This window comes from Protopterus annectens, chromosome 8.part0, assembly GCF_019279795.1.
Source record: "Protopterus annectens isolate FY-2018-M chromosome 8.part0, PAN1.0, whole genome shotgun sequence".
Taxonomy (NCBI): domain Eukaryota; kingdom Metazoa; phylum Chordata; order Ceratodontiformes; family Protopteridae; genus Protopterus; species Protopterus annectens.
This window is the reverse complement of record NC_056741.1, coordinates 928,499,673-928,523,821: the sequence shown is the minus strand read 5'-3', so window position 1 is coordinate 928,523,821 and position 24,149 is coordinate 928,499,673.

Here is a 24,149-nt window from a genome sequence, read left to right as displayed (position 1 = left end):
TGTTGTTAGCAAGTAAAATGTTCTTCAGTTAATACCTCCCCATACACAAATGCCTTATCTACCTGCATATTAACATACACCTCCAAAAGACAGCCAAGAAACTTGGAGACAAATTAGGTTGTTATATGTATTTACTTTTGATATTGGATGCATTTGCATTTTTCTGACTATGGTTATTATATTCCTTAATATTTTCAATATTTTCTCCCTTATCCATCTTTTTTGTCTGATATCCCTGCCTTTTTTCCATTTTTTGGGTCTTCTCCCTTTCCTTTGCATCCCCTTCCTTCCCCCCCCCTCCACTCCCTTCCGTCCCCCTTTCCCTTTCCTTTCCCTCCCTCCCTCTCCCCCCCCCCCTCCTTTATATTTTCAGTCTATCAACATGACACATTTTGCCTATCTGGATTATGCTTTTCAAAAATTATATATGTGGCCATTTGAATGAGTCTAAATATGGTGGACATGAATTGAGGGATCTTTGCTGCTTAGTTCCTGATGATGCCTTTACTTATATTGAGTATGTTTTGGATGTAGAGGCTTTTTTAATCGCTTGTTAAGATGAGAAAGAGTTATTATTTTTAATGTCAAGTAAACATATATTACTTTTTATTTACTGATAAAGCTTGTTATGTTTAGAGAAGGTGTTTTTAATATGACTGCTTTAAATCATGATGAGATCTGGTAATGTGTTTTTAAAAAAATTTTTTGGTTGCTCTAATTAGTTGTTAATTAGGGCGTATGCCCAGTATATAAGGACAAGGATTAATTCTGCTTAATGTAACCTGATGAAGCGCACTAGTTGAGTGCGTGAAAGCGCTTGTTCTTCTCTCCAAATAAATTGTCTGGTTTTATTTATTCGTGGTGGTTCCAGTGATTTGTTAGTTATCAGACAAATTAGGTTGGGGTTGACAGCAAGCCTTATAAAGGCTCTAGTGCTAGTTAGCCTATTAACAACCTATACACCTATGAACCAACGTTATGATTCTTTAAACATGTCCTAACTCGAAAGTCCACACACAAAAGTACCGACACAGCTGCTTTTAAGGCAATGCAACAAACAGTGCACAGTTTAAAGACTGCCTATGTCTTGCAGAGCCTTCATTGATGGTGCATTGAAAACACATTCTTTGAATCTGTGGGTCAAAGAAATATGCAATGCCAGTAATTGTTTTAGTAAGATTCAGTACAAGGGATCAAAAGTATGTGGAATAAAAATGAGTTTGCAGTTATTTTCTTGTAAGAATCCCTCTCAACTTACCTGCAGCATGATGGCTGAAAGATCTTCATCCAAAATGTTCTACCCAGAAATCTACTGTATTAGAAAGTTAAGTATTTTCTTTCAAAAACTTACTGGGCACTTTTTTGATATTGATTTGTCCACATTCAGGTCAATAAAGCCAAGCCCCCACTAGCTGTGCACATGCAGGTTCTGACCTTTTCATTGACTTCATCAGCACAGCATAAGTGGATAGTTTGGCTTTACTTTGGAAACACAGAGTCTTTAAACCCAGCCGATGCCATTGAACATTAAAATCCCTGCAAAATTGCCTGACTAACAACCAAACTAAAGGGTACAAAAGTCACACAGATAAACCATCTGTGGCTGGGGGGGGGGGGGGTGATCCATTATCATCCCTAAGGCCCAAATTGACCATGATCTGGCTGTGGTGGACAGTAAACCTACTCATTTTGTACTAGAAATTTAATGCTAGTGAGTCATAAGCTCCATCAGAAGTTGTTGCTAACAGCAAATAAAAACAGCTTTGCATTAGCAAAAGCATTTTAACTTCCTGTCATGATGAGACTAGCCCCATCTGCAGTAATGTAAAGATACTGTATCAAAACCTATAGCTGAATGTCTGAAATGGTTTACTATAGTTATCAAATAGAGAAACCTTACAAGATGGAATAAAGCAATTATTATACTCATCCAACTGTCCAAAAATATTTCTCTTACTGAAACTAATAACAAAGAAGTACACTCAGAAAAGCATAATACTCAAATTGATGAGAGGATGGGAAACCACAAATTTGTCCCAGGGGTTCCCTCTTTGTCTCTCATTGACAGGGGTAACAGGTGCTGACTGAGGTATCTGTTTTGGGGATTAACTCTTGGCTAAGCTTGTAAGGACCCCAGCGCCATTAGTGTAGTTACCTCTTATGATCCTATACTCCTATGATCTTATGAGTAAGACAGTTTGAAGTTGGATCTGTTGTTTACTGTTTCTATATTCTATTAATCTGCTAGATAACAGTTAAGCCAGCTTTAAACCAAGGGCTCTGCAAACTATTCCTTTGGAGAAAAATATGTGAGTGCATATGTGTATTGAAAAAGCCTGTTTTTCAAAAGACAGTGGTAAGAAAGTTGATAAAAGAAATGGCATACAAACTAAATAATGTTCATAGGTAGGTACTAGGCTAGAGGCCTTGGGGCCTATACAAGCCCAGCCAAAAAGGTACCCTGGCTTTTGCCACCCAAGAAAATTATTTTCCTGTGCCATTGTTGAGCAGAGCCACAGAAGTGATCCCCGGGGTGAATTTCCTATTTCCCATCCAATCATCAAGATTTTACTTGAAGAGTGCTAATGAAAAGCTTTGTTTGATATAGATAGGTAGTTTATTCCAGAGTATGGGAAGTCTCTGGACAGGAATCTATCCCTCCGACATGTTCTGTTTTTTTGTGGTGACAAGGTTTAGGTCCCTAGAGCATGTAGCTCGGAGGGATTGGGATTTCTTTAAGTGAAGTATGTCCAACAGCTCTGGGTTTGACATAGTTTGTATGTTAGGCAGAGATCACCTCTGAGTAGGCGATATGTGACGGAGTAAAGCTGGAGTTTTTTGAGACAGTCTGCATAGAGCATCTGTTTGAGGCTGGTAATCCTCTTTGTGAGGTATTTCTGCGGCCTTTCCAGTGGTTGTAGATGTCTTGTGAGGTACATACCAAAAGCGGTGTTGTACTTCATAATGGGTCTAATGAGTGATGAGTAGAGGGGAACAATGACATCTTTTTTTCTGGATGAGAAACCTTTTGTGATGAGGTGTGCCACATAGAAGGATTTCCTGACTACTGTGGCGATGTGATTATCAAAGGAGAGACTACTGTCCACCTGTGTCCCAAGGTCTCTTATCACACTTTCGGTGTTAAGTATACTACCGCCTATGTTGTAGTTCATGGGTACAGAGTTTTTACCAAAGGGGATGACAATGCACTTTTTGGCATTGAGCTGGAGGCCATGGCTTTGACACCAGGCATCTGTCTCAGTGAGGCCCTTTTTTAAGATGTCCACATCATTAGGAGTTTTGATTATGGCTCCTAGTTTGCAGACATCTGCGAACTTTGTTAGCCAAAGATCTTCTGTGTTAGCCTGTACTTCAGAGAAGTAGATACCAAACAGGAAAGGACCCAGGACTGAACCTTGTGGTACTCCACTTGTCACTGGTCTGAAGTCGGATTTGGAGTCTGCTGCTTTCACAGTGTGGGTTCTGTCAGTGAGCCAGTTGGCAACCCATCTTGTGACATAGGGATTTATACCTAGTTTAGTGAGTTTATCTATAATTCCAGAGTGGGGGATGGTGTCAAAAGCCTTGGCAAGATCTAGATAGGCTGTGTGAACCACCTTACTCTTGTCTACGGCTTTGATGACTGCTTCAATGAAGTCTATCAGGTTCAGGAGACATGATCTGCCTTTTACAAACCCAAACTGGGTGGGATCCAGAGTTTGGAGATTACCAATGTCTTTGTTTATAAGTTCCATGATGATATGTTCCATGGCCTTGCAGACCAGGCTCGTCAGGCTAATGGGGCGGTAGTTCCCTGGGTCCATATTGGCTCTCCCCTTGTGGAGTGGGATAACCATTGCTATGCACCATTCAGCAGGCACAAAGCCTGAGTTGAGGCTATGATTGAACATGGTACTTAGGTGGGGTGCCAGTTCATTCTGTAGTTCGTGTAGAACGCAGCCTGGGATGTTGTCTGGTCCCATGGATGCTGTGTTCTTGGCTTTGGAGAGTGTGGTTTTTACCTGTGCAGCCGTGATTACAGGAACTTTGCATTCCTCTGGTATAGAGATGGGCTCTTTAGGGGGTGAGAGGGGGGTAAAGTTAGCACTGAACCTATCTGTCAGGATGTTGGCAATATCAGTTGGCTCTGTATATTTAGTGCAATTGTGATGTAACTCAGAGCAGATCTGAGTGTTGCCATTCAGATTCTTGCCATAGCTATAGAATGCTTTGTGGTTGTCTTTGGAATCAGTGCTGATTTTGTTTTCGTAACTAGCTTTGGAGGATTTTATCAGGGATCGCAGCTTCTTACTGAGGCTGACCAGGGAGCTCCTCCACTCAAGGGATTTTACTCTTTTTTGCAAGAGTTTCTTCCTTCTGTTGTACAGTTTGTTTATGGCAGGGGACCAACAGATTGGCTTCCTTTTTTTGGAGGATAGCATCTTGGTTCTGTTTGGGATAGCACGATACATGCACTCATGTAAGCGCTTATAAAATGCAATTGTGTAGGATTCAGTAGTCGTAAATGTATTGTCCATCTGCATGGGTGTCATGAAGTTCACAACTTCTGTCTTAAGAAGCATGAAGTTGGCTTTAGAGAAATTTTTTACCATGGTTTCCTTAATGTAGGGTGGAGGCAGGATTTGAATATCCAGGGTAATTAGCTTATGGTCGGATCGGACCAATGAGGCATTGACTTCAGGTGTGGAACACCGGTCACTCATATTGGTAATGACTAGATCTAGGATATTGTTGCCCCTGGTGGAGGTGTGGATAAGTTGATCCAGGGCATTAGAGTTTATGAATTCCAGAAAGCGTTGAGCGAAGGAGTTGGTACATGAGTAGTTTTCCCAGTTAATAGTGGGGTAGTTGAAATCACCCATTATTAGGGTGTTTGGTTGAACCCTAATATTTTCCAGTACATCAAGAAAAGAGGAGTGTGAATCCTGGGGCATGATGGGTGATCTGTAGCAAGCTACAATTTGGATTGCAGTTTTGCCCAGAGTTAGTTGCATTTGGATAACCTCGGCTGCATTATGCTGAGCAACTAGCCTGGAGGTGTGAATATCCTTAATGAATATGGATACACCTCCGCCTTTGGTGTTCCAGTCCAGGTTACATGGCTGAAAAGTGTGGTATGAGTTATAGCCTGGTAGTGCAGGGGTGCTCTCTGGAGCCTTGAACCAGGTTTCAGTCACTGCACAGATATCGATGTTCTCCATTTTAAGGAGTGCCCCGAGTGAGTGCATTTTGAGATTTAGACTTCTGGCATTGAGTAGCATCACCCTCAGTTTTTGCTTGCTTGTTCCTGTTACGGTGGTGAATTTGTCATTTGAACCTTGCCTAAAAAAGGCACTATAGGGGGTGGCAAGAACCTTAGCCAGTATCCGGAATCCCAGGGGTGACAGGTGCAGGCCATCTCTGGCAAAGCATCATGGTCTGTCGACCATGTCATCCCAGGCAGACAGATACTGGATCCCTTTAGAATGGCACCAGAAGCTTAGCCAATTGTTGAAGTCAATCATTTTGTCCTTGTACTGCGGCATCAATCTGGGTGATGGCAGAATGCTACTCAGGGCTAGGGTCATACCTGCCTGGGCTACAAGATCAGAGAGCTCTTCCATTTCTCTTTTCATGTAGTCCAGGGAGGTACATCTCAGGTCGATTACACCAACATGGAAAATGACAGAGTCATATTTCTACTTGTTGTGGAGTGACCTGAGTGCGTGGCTTATGTGGCGGATCCTGGCACCCGACAGGCAGCTGACAGTAACCTTCTCCTTGTTTAGCCTGGTGAGTGGGACATCAGTGTGCCTGACTATAGAGTCGCCTATGACTAGTGTGTTGGGTACATTGTTTTGCCTTATTGGCTGTGGTTGAGTGTTACACTGAGTCTGCAGGCTATGTGTCATTTGGGTTGTGTTGGGGGGTGGAGGTTGATTGTATTTCTGCTTTGGAGGTCTCTGTCGCTTGAGCAGATTATTATTGAGAGCCTCCGTGAATGTTTTTGTGTTTCTATGTGTGGATTTTGGTGGTGTAGATTTAGTGAGACTATGTGATGAGTGTGGTGTGGTGCAAGTGTTTACCTTCTCCTCTTGACTGTCAAGTTCAGTCTTGATTGGAGAGAGCTTTACCTCCAGTTTGGCTAGATAAGTGCATCTCTCACATGTTGTAGTGTTGGGTGGTAGGAGGAGAGGGTTGTCTGTGTACATGAGGCAATTTCTACATTGCCTCAAGATGCCCAGATTCATCAGGTAGACAGGAGAGAACATTGGGAGCTGACCCTTGGACATGCCTGAATAAAAAAACTATTTTCCTCTAGATAAGTGAGGAAAGTGAGTACAAGAGCTGTTTTTTCTCTAAGCAAGTGAGGAAAGTTAAGTACCAAAACTGTTTTCCTCTAGGTAATGAGGAAGGTTGAGTGCTGTAGTAATTAGTAGGTTATTTAGTGCTTACAAGTTCTGAACAAGTGCTGATCACGAATAAGCAAATTCAAGTTTGTTATTACATCAAACTTAGTATTCATTCAATAAACAAAATGAAGTTAATGAAAATTTAATCACAAATGATGTGACTTAAGTACAGATACTATTTACCTCAAATTCCAGTATCTTTTATCACAGAAACACCATACCTGAGCATGTGATAGTTGATGATATTTGAATTACTTGATACTGCTACATAATGTGTAGTTGTGCTAGACTTTCTTCAGGCATAAGGTACATATTTTGTTAAATGAAGATGGTCCTTTGGCTGGATTCCATAGAATCTAGGGCAGGGTTGCAGAGAGTTTCTGCTAAGAAGACATTCTACCCGAAAAGAAATATGCACCCCCCCCCCAATACAAATGAGTAATAGGAAGGAGCAGTGCTACATACCCTCAAATACAAATGTGCAATGGAGAAGAAGACAAATACACACTCCTGGCTAAACATGAGTTGTGGAGAGGAGCAGAGATACTGATCTCAGAAATTCTAATGAGCAGTTAAGAGGAACAGAGAAGCACACTCCATCTACAAATGAACAATGGGGGAGATGCAGTAGCAACACATGCCAATCTACTGTCACTTGCAGAAGTGCTGTACTGTGAACCTGCTTCATAATATAATTCTATAACATTATATATATATATTGGTCGCATTATGCATTCAGTTTGCACCCGAGAATAAACAAAGACAGCTGCACTAATAGGCTTTTTATGGAAATTATGACCCAGTGTAGGCAGATGATGGACATGGCCAATGCTCAGAGGGGACAGACACCTGACAGTGAGCTACCGCAGGACTTACTACAGGTGTATTCCAATGAGTGGTACTAGCACCATGATACTCGATGTTTCAATATACTGTTCTGGAATCTGATGCAAGCACAGTGGTAACCATGATAAAAGCATCATTGTTCATTTGTTTACTGAAACAAGGAACCATGATAGACCTATCTCAGAATAATTGCCTACATTACACAGAAGAGCTGCACATTATCCTAAACATGAATTGTTATGGACTTCAGCCTAAAGTTTCATGTAATATTTTGCAAAATTGCAATATTTAGGTTATAACTGCCAGTTTTTAAATTGTAATACAAATTTTGATGAGAAATGCTGTGTAGATTACAGTATGGATCCTCTTCTAAATTAAAGCAGTGATAGATTTAAGAACCATAAAGAAGTATTGGACAAAGAACATAACAGCTAATTTAGTAATGCTGCTATCTGTATCATGATGTATGCAGCATTATTCATGCTGTGTAAACAAAAGAAAGAAATGTTTTGTTCTGGTACATTCCACAAATTAATAAGTACAATCTGAGAGCTAACACAACTGTAAGAAAAGTCAAGCAGGAATATATAGAAATCATTTTAAAAGTACTAATCTAATGAAAGCATTGCTTGTCTTAAATAGTAAAAGAGACGACATTGCTGTATCTCACGCAAAAAGCAGTACTTAGGATGATGCCTTAATAAGGCTTCTTTCACACTATAACCAAAAACAGTTTCAGAAATGCAAGTATTTAAAACAAATTAAGTCACACTACAACTAATTTTAACAGTTTTCATTAGTAATATTTAAATACAGCTAATTATCTGAAAAGTAAAGTGTTTAACGAAATATCAAGTTTCATATTACTGACATTTAAATAAACATAAAAATAATACCCAGACACAAAACAATTACAAACAAAATGGGGGTGGGGTGGCATATCCTCCTGTGTCCTTCACTATAAGGCTTAACTTAACCCCAGTTCCTAATATACTAACTCTGCTTTGCAGAGACTGTATGTAAAATAGATAGTTTACAAAAATCAATCACCTTTTCTTCATTCAAAGTCTGGTAGCAAAAAGCACAACAAAGCATATGTGACAAAATGACAGCTGATACCTCACCTCCTACACCACCCAAACCCACATCACACATACCTACATATGCTAAGGTCCTCACCAGAAACATACCTAAACACCAGAGACCTCCCAAACACAAACACAAGCACACTGCACATAATACTTCCTCTGAAGAGCACAATATACATAATAGCTCATGCAACAATGTCTCACCTGTCAAGCCCTTAAGGCAAAACACAAAACCAAACATATTAGTCATAGGTGATTCCATCGTGAGACACACGGATGTCTCTCTCACTAGACTGGATAAGGAAAAGGTCACAGTCTGCTGTCTTTCAGGTGCCAGGATCCACCATATCACACATGCACTCAAGTCTCTCAACAACAGGCACTGTTATGACTCCATCATAGTCCGTGTTGATGTGAAGGTAAAGCAGCATTTACCTTCACCTAGGATGATGCTTCAATACAAACAGAAAATGATTGACTTCAATAGTTGGCTTAGTTTCTGGTGTCATTCTAAGGGAATCTAGTATCTGACAGCCTGGGATAACATCAAAGACATACAGCAATGCTTTTCTAAAGATGATCTTCAACTATTACCCCTTGGATTTCGGCTACTGGCTAAGGCTGTTGCCACTCCCACAGTGCCTTTTTTAGGCAGTATCTCAAGGACAAAATTCCCAATAAAAAACTCCATCTATAAACAACCTCAAGGTTATGCTGCTAAATGCGAGGAGTCTTAACATGAAACTGCACTCACTGGAAGCAGTCCTCACCTTGGAAGACGCAGACATGTGTGCAGTCATGGAGACCTGGGTCAAGGCTGTGGAGAGCACTGCAGACATAATTCATTATACCTCCTTCCATATATTCAAACCACAAACTGAAGGTGGGAAAACTAAAGGATGCAGTGTATCAATATTCATTAAAGATAAATACATATCCAGATTGCTTAAATAGTATAATTCTCTGGAGATACACTTCAGGTGCAATTAACTCTTGGTAGGACACCTATTCAAGACATTGCCAGCTACAGGACCCCCTTCATGAATCATGACACTCACTCCACCTATTTGGATCTACTTGAGTCAATCAAGATATATCTAAACACTGTGGTTTAGGGTGACTTTAACTACCCACCCATTGACTGGGTAAATTACTTGTGCTCAAACTCACTTGTCCAAAGGTTTCTCGACTTCTTTAACTCCAATGCCCTGTACCAGCTGGTTGAAACCCATACAAGGTGTGCCAACATCCTGGATCCACTGCTGAACAATATGGGGGACCACTCTAGTGCCCCCTCTGTAGGACTTCAATGGTGATATCTGACCACAAATCAGTCTTATTTGAAGTAACTATCACACCTGACCCCCCACCCAAGCAGCAACTAAACTAAAAAACTTCTCCAGAGCAGATGATAACCTTTTGCAGGATGGTATAAACAGCTTCACTGTACCTCCCCCCTCAGATGGAATTGGCAACAATGCCGAATTCTACACCAATGCTTTATACAAACACCTGTATAACTGTAACTGTACCTGATAGGACCAAAACAAGCTCCTCAAGGAAGAGCAAACCTGATGGACAACTGCCATTAACAGGCTTTGCAATAAGAGGAAGAAATTGCTGTCTAACAGTAAGAAGGAGCGAGCCCTAAACTGGAAGCACTCCCTCCTCAGCTTAAACAAGCAAATATGACTTCTTGTGAAGACCACCAAGCAAACTACAAATCCAAATTAGCGTTCTCAACTAAGGACAACCATATGGCATTCTTTAGTTACATCTCTAACCAAAAAGGCAAGGCCCAGATTTGTGCTGAACTGGTAGCTAATGATATCACATATACTGAGCCTGTGGACATAGCTAACCTGTTGGCCGACAGGTTCTATGAAAACTTCACTCCACTGTGTCCACCACATATACCACATGACATTCCTTTCACCTGTTCCCCACCTTATATCTCTAAAGAGCAGGTTGTAAATGCCCTTTCTAATGCCAAAAATGCAGCATTTATGGGACCTGATAACATCACAGGCTGCATCCTACATGGGCTCCATCAAGAATTAGCAAACCATTGGTTACTCTTTTCAGTCATAGTCTAAGCACCGGCTTCATCCCAGCTGAATGGAAAATGGCCACCGTTATTCCCTTGCACAAAGGTAGTGCTTCCACCATTCTGGGGAACTGTAGACCTGTTAGCCTGACTAGCCTTATCTGCAAGACCATGGAACGAATCCTCATGGACCTTATCAACAAAGACTTAGGTAATCTCCAAACACTTGATTCTACTCAGTTTGGATTTGTCAAAGGGAGTTCAAGCCTGTTAAACCTGGTGGACTTCTTTGAGACAGTCACCAAGGCCCTGGACGAGGGGAAATCTGGGCATACAGCCTATCTAAACTTAGCCAAGGCTTTTAACACTGTCTCCCACTCAGGCAGAATTGACAAACTTAGCCAGCGAGTTATCAACCCTTATATCATTAGATGGGTCTCTAACTGTCTCACTGATGGAACACATATAGTCAAAATAAGGGAATCTACCTCCAGCAACAGACCTGTAACCAGTGGTGTTCCACAGGTATCAGTCCTGGGACCTCTATTGTTTGGAATCTATTTCTTCGAAATACAAGCAAAAACTAAAGGTCTATGGCTGACAAAGTTTGCTGATGACTGCAAACTGAGAGACGTCATAGAATCTCCAAATTATGTCAACATCTTACAAGAGGGTCTTATAGAAACAAATGATTGGTGCCAAAGTCTTGGCCTTAAACTCAATGCAAAAAAATGCATTATCATCCCTTTCAGTAAGAGCAATGTTCCTGCTAGCTACCACATCAATAGCAACACCCTAAGTACGCACTCGGTGATGAGAGGTCAAGGCACACAGCTTGACAGCAATCTTACCTTTGATCACTATGTCTCCGCAGTGGTAAGAAAGGCATTCTATATTGTTCTTCTCATAAGTAAGGGAATTGCCTCCAAAAAAAAGAAGCTATAACCTCCCTGTACTCTTCCCTCATCAGACTATTTACTGAGTACAACACCCTTTTTGGTATGTAACTTTCTAAGCACCTGCAGCAATTGGAGAGAACACAAAGGTTCCTTGCAAGGAAAATTCAAGGTCTTCAGCATCTGTCCTATGTGGATACTCTGATATCACTGGCATTACATTCTTTTTCATACAGACTACTCAGAGGCAGTCTCTGCTTGCATATAAGGAAATTCTGACCCTGCTTTATTGGAAATGTTGCATATCCATAAGTCAAATAGTACACATGTTACTCATTCTAAAGAACTTAACCTGGTATGTGACATTAATAGAACCATCTGGATGGATAGAGTTGTCTCCTAGAGTTTACCGCACACCTTTGGAACAGACTCCCACTTTATGTCAAACAGAGCACTTCATTGGCTCTCTTCAAACGCAATCTGCATGATTGGATGAGTAACCATGAATTCATCCGAGGGGTTCCACCTGTGTTCCTTTTGGACAGAGGCAATAGGTGCTGTTCGTGGAAATAAGAGTAGAACTTGGCTAGGCTGTAAGGGCCCTAGGGCCATTAGCCTAGTAACTTCTTATGGTCCTATGACAACACAAGTGCCCGATGCTACATAACTTTCACTAAACATACACATTATGTAATGCTTTTACAAAATGAGGTATAACAAAAATGTGCATTTCCATTTATGGAACATTTTACAAAACACAGCTGTGTTGAAGACACATATACTAAAACATTTATTGCATTAATTTCAGACTTTGGTATATTAATAAAGCTGTAACATTTTTTTTTATTCAAATGTGTTCTAATTAGCACTGCTCTGGATTTTCATGGGGCAGACGAATTAGTCTGCTGTGCATATTGTTGGCTCTACATCAGAGCATCGAAAGTTCATACTTTTGAATGTTCTTACATCGACCCCTATTCAGCGAATGCTGAAAATAGCGAAATGACAGATAATCAATTTTTTTCCTAGAGAAAGAATTTGGCTGTCCATTTCTGTCATTTCGCTATTTTCAGCGCTGTGGTGGAAAGTTACGGGTCGGGTTCAGGTAAGTGTGCAAGTGGGCTTGAGTTAGTTGAGTTAGGGTTAGGGTGTGAGGGAGGTGTGTGTGTGATTGTGTGGACGTGAGGGTTAGGGCGGGTTAGGTGAGTTAGGGTTAGGGCATGGGTGAGGAGAGTGTGCAATAGTGACGGACCTTAGTATTAGGGTTTGGGTTACGGTAAGTGGATAGTTAGTGGTGTTTGTACAGTTTAGTGTAGGGTTAGCTGTAAGATTTTGGGTGTATGTGTGTGGATTGCTGTTTGTTTGGTGTGCTTGTGTTGTGTGTATGTGTTTTGGAACAGCAATTTTTTTCCCTAGGAAAAAATTTGCTGTTCTGAATGTTCGATGTCAGCACTCGCTGATTAGGGGTCGATGCAAGAACATTCGAAAATGTGAACTTTCGGTGTTCTGATATAGACCCCATATTGTTTAGTAGACATGATTATTTAAACTCAAAGCATTTAAAACCTTGGTTGGTCATTAGGCAAAACAACAGTAGCCTCAAGGTCATAGAACATAAAACAGTATATGGGTCTACTGCTTTTGGTCAAATTACATTTGGTCAAAAATGATTTCGGGCAGTTCACTTCACCAAAAATACATTTCACTGAAAACCCATTTGGTGGAATTCCATTTGGTCGAAAATGGATTATAGCCCCTGCCCCCACTACAGTGTGATCCTGGAGTGAGAATATAAAGTTAGGGGGTGTGGGGGACATAGCCCCACACCTAATTGCAGTGTATTCACTATTATATACTTGTATATCCATTAAAAATACATTGAAACATATAACGTCAGTAAAAACTAGTTGCAAAATGTGGGGAGCTACAACCGCCACACCCCCAATGTGGGGAGCTGTGATCCCCACCCCCACCCCTAACTTTATATTCTCACTCCAAGGTCGCACTGCAGTGGGGCAGGGGCTATATTCCATTTTTGACCAAATGTAATTCAACCAAAAGTAGTAGACCCATACCTATACATACATATAGATAGATGACAAGTCTGACATCACACCAACTCAGAGAAGAAGAATAAATTGAGGAAAATACATAGTCACCTTTTCACTCTTCTCTGAGTCTGGCTGCCATGACAAGACTTAAGCAATCTTTTCAGTAGGACATTCTGAGCAGTAACTATCCAGTGACAGACAGTAAGGATCCCCATATGAACTTAATGCTGTCAGTTTATGCAATAACGGGGAAAGAGTAAAAAAACTCAGTACTTTTTTGGTCAGAACTATAAATACTCTTCACATGACTTAGTCTTGCACAAAAGAATGTATGCCTTTTACAAAATCCAGGCAAATATTTGTCTGCAGCACTGGTGACATTGTTAAGATGAATACTTTATTTTGCAGGAAAAGCATACTATCAGTCCTGGACCAGTGATACCAAAAGGACTAAGGACTGCTAGGCACAGCCTTTGCAAAAACAGAATATTGACTTGTTTGTGCAGTCCATCTAAAATAATTTAAGAATTTTGTCACAAAGCACAAAACAATGATCAACACCTATCAAGGCACACTTGTGCTTTTTTTTTTTTTTTTTTATGACGATAACACGTACGACTTAAGACACAGAGAAAGTATACCATTTGAAGTAGTAGCAGCGCATGACGATACCAAATAATACTTCAAATTTTCTTTAATCTTTTTATTCACAGTATTTTAATTAGATACCAGGGTCTAAAAGAAGAAGAATACTTTGGTTAAAGCCCAGAAAGACTTTCTGACAGCAATGCAAAAACAGATATAGAAAGAAGAAATACAGAGACCACTGTGAAACTAATCAAAAAGTGTGATACGGTTATGCTTGTAATCGTACTTGCAATTAAGATAGGCAAATAAGTTCATTTAATTCATGCATAGCAGTAGTGGACTTCAGTAAATCCAGGCTCAGAAATACTCCGTTTGACACATTTATATGCCTCCATAATTTTAACTAAACAGAAGAATCATTTTATAATATGCATGTACAGAGAAAAAAATATTATTTAGCAAAATTTGAACATCTGGATCAAAGCACTCTAAACCAAAGATCAACTTTTTCTTTATGTTTTTCTGCTTGATATGTTCATATACCAGTCAGTGCATGCGCATTTGGATTGCTGGTAATATTCACAAACAAGTCAGGGCGTGTATATTTGGATTACTGGCAATAATTCTTTCTGGACCTTAACCAAGGACAGGCTGCCAGCAATCATATCATTCATCATCTGCTTATCCTCTTTTAGTGAGAAGTTTTTTTTTAATGACTATAGAGAAAAAAACACTGTTACATGCTAACCTGCCTGCCCACACTATGTCAGAAAACAAGATATGAATGATTGAAGTCACTCACCCACAGTCAGTTAATTTTTAATCACTTACTCAAAGAACAGTTATGGCTGCATTCGCAAACAGTATAGCCCAGTTAATGAAAACATGGAAACAGATGTCATCTACATTTCTGCACAAAGGTGCAGATTCAAAATTGTTATCCTGAAGGAGTCAATTTATCACTAAGTCTTCAGTTTATTACTGCATCAGTCTTTTTATTCCGACTCACATTTCATTTTGTACTAAGATTTTATTATTACTAAATCCTGCGTGATTAATAATGTTCTCTTTCAAACTGCATGCATGGATAGAACCCCCTCCCATTTAGTCCCTACTCTTTAAAACTCTCTTTCTATAAGCTTTTGCCTACTTCCATAAATTATATCATTAAACAAACAACTTAAATTGCAGTTACTGAAGTAATGTGAATATTACCGTGCAGGAGTTTTCACAGCAATATTTTCAGTTTGCAGGCAATTACTAGGCCAGCTGCCCTTGTGGGCCATTTTAAGCCTAGCCAGTTTCCCTCAAGGATGAAAATCAAACCCTTTACCTTGTGTCTGTGAAGTAAACACTGCAACCTTTAGAGCAAGCCCCAATCCTAATTTTTTATGTGCTTCCTTTAACCTGCAGGACAGCATTTCTTGGAGCAAGCACTATCTCAGGTATTCATTGCATGTTGTCATATCATACCTTGTCATATATTGCTCCTTGGATATATTGTGCTGCATTATAATTTAATGTGTTTCATATTCTATTTTTGTAACTTGCTTAGCCTGAAAAGAAGTCTCACATGTCTAGTACACATGCCTTCAAAATATATAAAATTACAGCAATCACACTTTATTGATTTAAATAAACTTCCTTTCCCTGCATGCCTCTGATTCAACAAATATAAAAATAAATATATAAATGTAGCAATACACAACCAAACAAAACACACCATGTTTATTCTGGGTTGTACTTTTTAAGTTCACTTTGTTTAATCACAGCATGCCTGTCAATACACTACAATTTTTTTTGTTTCTAATGGCATTCCTCCAAATATTTCTAATGCCTGTACATGTGTGAATGTCAGTGTGTGTGTGTGTGTGTGTGTGTGTGTGTGTGTGTGTGTGTGTGTGTGTGTGTGTGTGTGTGTGTGTGTGTGTGTGTGTGCCATATCTCTGATGACAAACTAAAAATCATGACTGTTAGGAGAACATATCACTGAATGTACTGAGAGGAATTGAAATATAGTGAGTGACTTGTTTCTCTTTGCTTGTACTCTGCTGCTTTTGGTTGGATATAAGATAAATGTGTTGAGCAGCCAATAAAGACAAACTCAATTTAAAATACCACAATCTTTGTCTTGTGGCTGGTACATGGCTTTTTTTTTACCAAGAATGTCTTTTGTTACTATGTGACTTGGGTAATATAACGCACCCTGTTATAACACACTCTGTTGCTTCAGCTTAATAACAACCACACAGAGAAATTAAATCATATTTTGTGTTCACTACCAGTAGTGTAGTTAGGGCAGGGTAAAAGGTGCAATTGCCCCAAGCACTGTCTCATCCAGGGCACAATTTGCCAATGTAAAATTAAACAAATATATATGTGTTTTTTCACATATCTTTTTTTCAATGGAATGGAAATAACAATGCATACATCCTAAACGGACATCTGAGAGATTCTCGCATGCTTCCCGCTCCCACTTACATCATCATGCTTGGGCACTGCCCCTAAGGGACCTGTGATTGGCTGCACTGGTACAGGTGGTGGTTCCATGGTACAATAATGGCAGTCTTTTGGCCCAGACCAGACTGGTGCCCACAGTAATGATTTCAATTGTCAAAACTACAGATATCCCTTAGCTCTCTATGGGCATATTTATTTATAACAAAACATTTTAAAGACTTCACTAATTGGTTCCTGGCGCCTAGCTGGCTAAAATCTGTTGAACGTTGACTGATTCATTCAACTATGAGTCTGTGAACTGCTGGAGTCCAGGGTCTGAAATGGGACGGACAGCAGCAGCTCTTTTGGTGTATGGGGAAAGAAGAGATGGACTGAGAGGAAAGAAAAAAACAATGTGTCTGAAAGTCTGAAGTAATTTGGTTTATGTTATTTTCCTAGTATGCTTGTGCATAAATAGGCAAACTACTAAAGGGGTATTTGGGGGAATGATTCATTCTAATATGATTTGAATATGTGCGCACACATGGACAAAATACTGAAGGTAACACTGGGGAAATGTTTAATTTTAGTGTCATATGAGTGATTGTGCATACATCACAGACAAACTACTAAAGCATCATTGGGCAAAATGTTTCATTTTCATGCTTGTGAATACATGGGCAAACTACTGAAGGGATCTTTGGGAGAGTGATTCATTTTGATGTCTTCTGAGTGCTTGTGCATACATGGACAAACTACTGATGGAGTCAGTGGGGGGAAATTATTTATTTTGGTGTCATTTGAGTGGTTGTGTATACATGGACAAATTACTGAAGGGATCTTTGGGAGAGTGATTCATTTTGATGTCATCTGAGTGCTTGTGCATGCATAGACAAACTACTTAGGGGATTGCTGGGGGGAATGATTCATTTTGGTGCTTGTGCATACACGGATAAACTACTGAATGGGTGTTGAGGAAAATGATTCATTTTGATGTCAGACTGTCAGTGAAAGTGTCTGTGCATTCATGGACAAACTACTGAATGGATGTTGAGGAAAATGATTCATTTTGATGTCAGACTGTCAGTGAAAGTGTCTGTGCATTCATAGACAAAGGGGTTGTTGGGGGAAATTATACATTTTGTTTTTCACCTGAGCAATGTGTTGTACTTTAGCATGAATAGTAAATGTGAAATGGCACACACACTCTCAAACATGTGATTGTGTGCCCAATAGTATTTTAAAACTTCATGCAATAAAACTATGATGTTTTTCAGTCATGCTTTATTTTTTAATATCTGTGTAGTTTCTTTAAATTGCTAAAGCTGTGTTGTGTTTGGTTATGCATCACAAGACCTAAATGATTAACTCTAAAAATGTGTTAAACTTTCAATAAAACTACTTCTTTGGACATGCCTTTGAGCCTCTTAGTCTTTTATGTTTTTGTGAAAAGTTGTTAAGGCATTTTTTCCCACCACCGTGAATGAAGGTCTTACCTTGGGTTCCAAATGGCCTAGCTACTTGTCTGTTCCCTACCAACAAAATGAGCAAACCTATTATCTTGGAATAGTCCTCTCCCTACCAACAAAATGAGCAAACCTATTATCTTGGAATATTCCTCTGTCTATGTACCTATTTCTTTAAAGTACTGCCATGAGTGCCTGTGTCTATGGACAGGACATGGAACATGGAATATATCTTAAATATACATTGTGTAGAATGTATACCCAAAACATAGTTTACATAGAAACTTTGTGGAAACTGGTAAAAGATACACAGCCAGGAGCAATGAGTTAAAATTTTAGAAGGCATGACAATGGGAGAGATGAGAAAGTGTTCAGGGAAGCAATGCAGTGGTTCTCCATTAGTGTTGTTTTGCTGCTATGAACTTGGAGTACAACCTTATCCCTTACATAAACATAAAGGAGAAGGCATAGTGTTACAGGTGGAGAGATCGCTGCCCCAAATTTTTCAGTTACAGTATTATGCAATGATGAGTTTCCACAATGCACATTACAGAAGAACCACGCTATGTATGCATGTAGTAAACCGACATGAAATAATGCCCCACAACATTGAATAATTAATGGAAAGTGATAAAGCATTATGGCTAATAGATGTAGATGGCTTGGGTAAAGAGTAGGTATGGCAGATGGTTTGGATTAGATCTTTAGATCTAACGCCTGTGCTAAACATAAAATAAAATTAATTTCTTTAACAGAACGAGGCCTTCCATAGATACAGACAAACAGGTAGCAGTTATCTGTGGTAGACTAATACACATGGATATGGAACATAACTGTATATAATGATGCGTGGTAGGAATGAAGTATTAAAAAACGTATCCTATATACCTTCCTAAACATGACAGTGATGTAGATGGTGGTGATTTTTTTTTTTTTTTTTGGCTGGGGGGGGGGGGGCAGTGAGGTTCCAAATGTAATCCAAGTGCAGCTAATTGGAGTACAGGGGGACAAGAAGGAAACAGAAGAGGGGAAAAACTTAAAATTCTGTCTTTATGAAGCTGTGAGTTGTGATAGACATATATATTGATAGCTAGAAGTTCTCTGCATTTATAAATGTATCTGATAAGCTGAATACATGAAGATTAAATAAATCATAAAAAGTTAACTTGCCTAGTTTTAACAAACTGTATACACATACTAGTGCATACAAATGTGTTCACAACTTTTACCATGCCACCATACTATATAGTACATTTTTTGCATACTACTCTAATGAAAAACAGCTGTTGAACCTGTGGGCCTATATTAATGCTGCAGATTATGTTTCATGTGCTTTTTTGGAGAGGGTGGTAATAGAATAGAACAGCCTGCTACCATAGACTGGTTCCAAATTTTAGGAAAGTGATTTATCTGATTTTTTTAGAATTGGATGTAAACATGGGACAGACCATGAATGCCTGCACGCTTCCTCATTCACATATATAAAGGAGAGTTTTTTTCTTGGAATTACTTATCTGTTTTGTTGTGCTACTACTTTGGATTTGCTCCTTGTCCAGATATAAATTATTTAGAATTCAGTCAATTATAGTGCACTATCTTTTTCATGTTTTTTAGTTCATTGCACAACTGTTCTAAGAAACAAGGCCATGCAAATCTTATATAAAATGGTATGGTGGATACAAAGGTATTATGAACTCCAAAGATTCAAAAAGTGTCATTAATGGAAACATGCAGTTTAGTTAAGAAGGACTGTTATGTCCCAGTGAGACAAAAAACAGATATAGCCTTACATAATTCATTCCTGAAGTGCATGCTATATCTCAGATAGAAGTAAAACACCACAGATGTTTAACAGCAAGAATGCATTCTTTAACATGACGAAGGAAGCCAAAGATCATGGGACCAGAATCATGGCAGTACCGTCAATCATCTAAAGTAAAGCATTGCCAAGGCACAGAAAAGAATGCTGCCTCCTCTTAAAAAGAGTTGCACTGCATGAATATCAGGAATGACAGAGAAATGTGTATTTTGAAAAAAAGACTGGCTGATGTTTTGTTAAATGAAACACTATCCCACTCTTTATATCACCATTGCTTGAGTCATTTTTCCAAAACATAAAGAATGCTGTTTTAGGTGCTGGCACCAGTTCAGGAAAGGACTACTTCCTATCACTCCCACCCCTCAGGAATGAAAAAGGTTTCTTCCTATCACTCCCAGGGCTTCATAATATATGTAAGTTAAATAGTGAATACCTTAGGAGTATTGAGATTCTTTACTCTGTGCTTTATCACAAGGAGTTGAAATTAGTTGGGCGATAGTACCTGTGAGCAGATGAGGAATAACCTTTCTTTGTCAACATGTATCTAAATGTTCACAAACAGATAAATAAAAAAAAAACTTTAGAGATATGCATGCTTATTTAAATGCGAGCATACCTGTGAAACTTGAGAACTAATCTGTGAAGACTAAACCTCTTCCTGAAGGATAAGCAGATAAGCAATGGGAAGGCATGGCAAGATGTGGGGTTCACTGTCACAGTTCCCCTTCATATTCTGGACACTATATGTATATATATATATATATATATATATATATATATTGCACACACACACACACACACACACACACACACACACACACACACACTTGCTAAATGAAGGATTTGCAGTAAGTGTCTAACCTTAGACATGGAAAGGTGGGGGGGTGACCTCAATTATTTGATAGAAATATACAAAGGCAGGCATATAGTATAAATATTCAACTTATTTTCAATTGATAGCCACTTGGACAGTTATGATGAAAATAAAGCCAGAAAAAAGGACCAGATCCATTTGTTTTGAGGGCTGAAATTAATAAATAGTATCTTTTTTAAGGAATGGCAGCAAAAGATAACCCATGCACTCAATATCATAAAGTATTTCGTCATTAATAAGGAGACTGAGTAACACAATGAAAGAATGAAAGGAATGAGTCTGTATTTTATATATTCTTTTCTCATCATATATATATATATATATATATATATATATATATATATATATATATATATATATCCCTGGCTATATCTTACATGAACTCAGGCATGAGCTCAATTAGGCACTCTAAGCAACCAAAGCCTGAGCACCGGCATTGTCCCAGCTGAATGGAGGACAGCCACTGTGATCCCTCTACAGAAAGGTGGAGCATCCACTGACCCAGGCAATTATAGGCCCATCAGCCTAAACAGCCTGATCTGCAAAGACATGGAATGCATTATCATGGACCTAATAAACAAAGACATTGGCAACCTACAATCGCTTGACCCCACACAGTTTGGTTTTGTCAAAGGGAGATTGTGCCTGTTAAACTTGGTCGACTTCTTTGAAACAGTCAGCAAAGCCATGGACAAGGGTCCACACCGCCTACCTTCACCTAGCCAATGCCTTCAACACTATTCCCCACTCAGGCATAATAGATAAACTCTCACAGCTAGGCATCAATCTGTATGTTACCAGATGGTTAGCTAACTGGCTTACTGATAGAACCCACTCAGTCAAAATGGGGGAACCACCTCTATTAGTAGACCAGTAATGAGTGGTGTACTCCAAGGATCAGTCTTGGGGCCTCTACTGTTTGGGATATACTTTTTTGAGGTGCAAGCCAAAACCAGTGGTCTGTGGCTGACCAAGTTTGCAGATGACTGCAAGCTGGTTGCTGTCTTAAACTCAACTAGTGATGTGAATATCCTCCAAGAGGGACTTACCCAAACAAATGAGTGTTGCCAGAGGCATGGCCTCAAACCGAATGCCAAGAAAGTCATCATTATCCATTTTGGGGAAAATGAGTCCCCACTAATTATCACATTAATAACAATGTAGTAAGCATGCAATTAGCCATGAGGGACTTGGGCACCTAGGATGATAGCAACTTGACTTTTGACGACCGTGTTGCCTCCATTGTGTGGAAGGCTTTCTACTTGGTCCACCTCATAAGTAAGGGTATTGCATCCAAGAACAAGGACGTCATAACATCCCTGTACACCTCCCTTATCAGACCCATTATTGAGTACAATGCCTCCTTCAGCATATACGTTGCCAAGCACATGCAGCAGCTGGAGAGACCACAGAGGTTCCTGACCAGGAAAATCCAGTGTCTCAAACACCTGTCCTATACTAATAGACTAAAAGTCTTGTACCGCTACTCAGTCTCGTACAGACTGCTCAGAGGTTACCTGTGTCTGGCATACAAGGCCATCTCAGACCGAGCCTTGATGGAGTTGCTGCATATCCATTAGTCAAACTCCACTCATGCAACCCGCATGCAAGACCTCAACCTGGTCTGTGACATTAATATTACTTGTCGGTGGGATAGATTTCTGTCCCAAAGACTCCCCCATCTATGGTATAGACTTCCTATCCATCTGAAGCAAAGCACTTCTCAAGCCCTCTTTAAGAAGAACCTGGACGACTGGATGGGAAATAGAAGATACACCCTTGGGATCCCACCTGTGTTCGTGCTGGACAGGGGAAACAGGTGCTGACTTTGTGGGAAGATGGGCAAAATTCTTAACTAGGCTTATATGGGCCTCTGGGTCAAAAGCCTAGTAACATCATATGAATCTATGAATCAGATAATCACCTTTATGGTATGAAGTCAACATATTCCTTTTCACTAAAGCTCATGTGATAAAGTTGCATTTTTAAAAGCCCTGCAGGCTTCATATACAGTTACTTACATATATATATATATATATATATATATATATATATATATATATATCCATATCTATATCTATATATTTATATGGGTCTAGGACACATGCTCGACTAGCATATGTCTGAATCACAAAACATCGAACACACATACAAGAAAGTGCTTAACATCGAAAAGCACTTCCGTGTATGTGTAGTTCAAAAAAAAATCTACATTTCTGCATGGGGACTTTACCCCCCTGCACGCCCCCCTACTTTTTTATTCTCACTCCAAGATCACACTACAGTGGGGAAAAGGGAATTTTCCCTTACCCGCACTGTAGTCCGATCTACGAAACAGGCACACATACACGGAAGCACTTGTCGATGTTAAGCGCTTTCTTGTATATGTGTTCAATGTTTTGTGATTCAGACATATGCTAGTCGAGCATGTGTCCGGATCCCATACATATATATATATATATATATATATATATATATATATATATATATACATATGTGTATATATATTAATATAAATATATATATAAAATTAAACCTTGTGGTTCTTGTATTTTACAGTTTCAGTGGAACAATTACTATAGCTAACTGTTCACCCTGGATTTAGCACAGCTGTGTATACTCAGCAGAGGAATTGTGTGTGTGTGTGTGTGTGTGTGTGTGTGTGTGTGTGTGTGTGTGTGTGTGTGTGTGTGTGTGTGTGTGTGTGTGTGTGTGTGTGTGTGTGTGTGTGTGTGTGTGTGTGTGTGTGTGTGTGTATGCATATCTATAAATATATATTTATAGATATATGTTTATATATGTATATAATTCTACCATGAATGGTTGAATTAGTGTTAAAGGGAGGGAAATTAGAGTTTCAGTTTTTTTGTGATGGGCAATTGTGAAGGAGTGATCAGTTGCTGACACTCTAGCTATCAGTTTCTAGGATACATGCAGCTAGAATGATAGTTGGTATTCTACTATGGTAAGTGTTTTTTTTCCCTTTAGTTATGTTTAATGGATTCAGTAGGTAGGTATTGACGGTGTATTCTTGGTAATGGGAACCAGAAAGAATGTGGTGGTCTTGGTGGAATTCCCTAGTTGTAGGTGATAACCAAGTTAAGCTGTTTTGAGTTGTTTTAAGTCATTTAAAAAAATAAAATAAAGGAGTGATATAAAACAAGTGGAGAGGAGCAGCATTAGAAAGTAAGGTGTAAAAGGATGGGAAGTCAGAGGATCGGATAATTTTATTTTGCAAGTTAGCCTACCCTTCATCAGTTCCTCTGCTCAAGGCACATCTGGACCCTCTTTCTCGACAGATAGCCTTCAGAGTTAGACGGATTATACTGGATCTAGATTGTAGATGGTTAGGTAGCTCTTTTCCTTGGGCATTTCCTTTGGGCAGTGATCCTCAGTCCTTTACTTGGTACATGGTTGATAGCAGTGAATGACAAAGAGAGAGAGAGAGAGAGAGAGAGAAAGGGATTGATTTAGGTGCCATTCATGTGATATTTCTTATGTGTCTGGAATTTTGCAGGATGCCGAAACTTTCTGAATGGCTTTGGTCCTATGTTATTGGCAGGTCTGAGTTTGCTGTTCATTAGACTGAGTGGTACAGGCAAGAGACTGAGATTACAGTAAT